This window comes from Chrysochloris asiatica, unplaced genomic scaffold (assembly GCF_000296735.1).
Source record: "Chrysochloris asiatica unplaced genomic scaffold, ChrAsi1.0 scaffold00585, whole genome shotgun sequence".
NCBI classification, from domain to species: domain Eukaryota; kingdom Metazoa; phylum Chordata; class Mammalia; order Afrosoricida; family Chrysochloridae; genus Chrysochloris; species Chrysochloris asiatica.
In genome coordinates, this window is record NW_006409103.1 from 388,693 (window position 1) to 390,406 (window position 1,714).

Here is a 1,714-nt window from a genome sequence, read left to right on the forward strand (position 1 = left end):
TGAAATTCTTGTACCCACAGCACTTATTTATGGTCTATTCACATTTAGGATTCTTTATTGCCTTAAACTAAGGCTACAAGGAAGAATGTTTACAATCACTAAACCTAAGCTGGCAGTAATTCAATTGACAAGTCCTGTCTCCTAGCAGTCTTAAGAACATTGTTAATATAAGTATTAAAACTACCTCTGATTACAAGTAGAATAAAGTGTAGCTAATGTGTGGCTTTTAAGTTTTAATAAAAATATACTAAAGTATAGGAGAGTCAAAAATCTAAAGTAAAAGAGATACTAATAAAATCATGAACAAATCAGAGAATGATTCAACAAAAGAAAAATTCAACTAGGGGTCTGTGCATAAAAAATAATAAAACAACTCTTTGTGGCTCTGCCATCCAAAGAGAGAAAGAAAGAAAAAGAAAAAGAAAAGAAAATAGTTCATTGCTGCTTTGCAAAGACAATGAATTCTTCGTGCGCAGTTTCTCCCATGTCTCATTTATTTATATTAATTCCTCGATTAATATGTCTCAATTTATTTAATTTAATTCCTTAATTAATTATGGCCCTGGCCATTTCCCTCTTTTTTATTTTTTAAATGAAGGGTATGAACTTCTCGTTGAACAGATGTAATGGTCAACGTTAAGCGTCGGATGATGACTGGAAGGCAAAAAAATAATATTAATATAAGTCCAAATACTATTGATGTATTAATTAATAATGTCCAAAAAGAACTAGTTGAAACAGTATTCTTAATAGAGTTGACTAAGGATGAGGCTACCTGCTCTAAAGAAGTAGATTATAAATGTGCTTGACTAATGGACCTAATTTGTGAATGTAAAGTCTGCATATTAAAAGAAATATCTGACTTATTCCAAATGCCTATAAGATGAGCTTGAATTTGAGGCCAGGTAATGTCTATGCCATTGTAAGATAAAGTGTCACACATATCCACTTGCGACGGCACTTAACAACAACAACAACATTTGCATCCCCATATAGAGAACAACTTCTTCTAGAATATTAATTCATTCTACTAATCCTTTATCAATCTGCTCCTGAGCTTCCAATGCTAAGGAAATATTTTTAGAAAGATCATTCACATGACTAGCTGTATGTACTTGCTGAACTAAGGCTGTAGTTGAAGCTGTTATGAAACTTATAATAGAAATGAATGTTGCTATTCCCAATTTAAGGGTAACAATAAAACATTTAGGTAGGCTTAAAGATGAGGATACTTTTTCTAATGTAAACAAAGGTTCAGATAAAATCACAAGTAACATGACAAAAGGCCTAATTACAATTAAGGTATTAGGAGAAAAAGAAGCATTAATACAATTTGTAATATAACAATGCTTACAATAAATGTTGTACACAGAACTAATACAAGTCAAAGTCAAACCATTGGGGTTGTCAGAGTATATAGCAAAAGGAGTCATTACATAGACTGTTACTGTAAGGAGTAACAACAAAACGTGGCATAATCAAACCAAGCATACACCAATTTCTATTTTTTAACTGAGTTAAATCATAATTTGTATAGTCAACACCAGGATATGAAACAGACCAATCATGAATTAAACAAATAGAGTCAGAGAGAGAGTAGATAACACCCTTTTTAACAAAGCTAGTAGAAAATCATTTTAGGGAATCCAGTATAAAGACTTCTGATTGACCTCTCAGCAATTGAGAATGTTTTACAAAAATAGAAACATCTGTT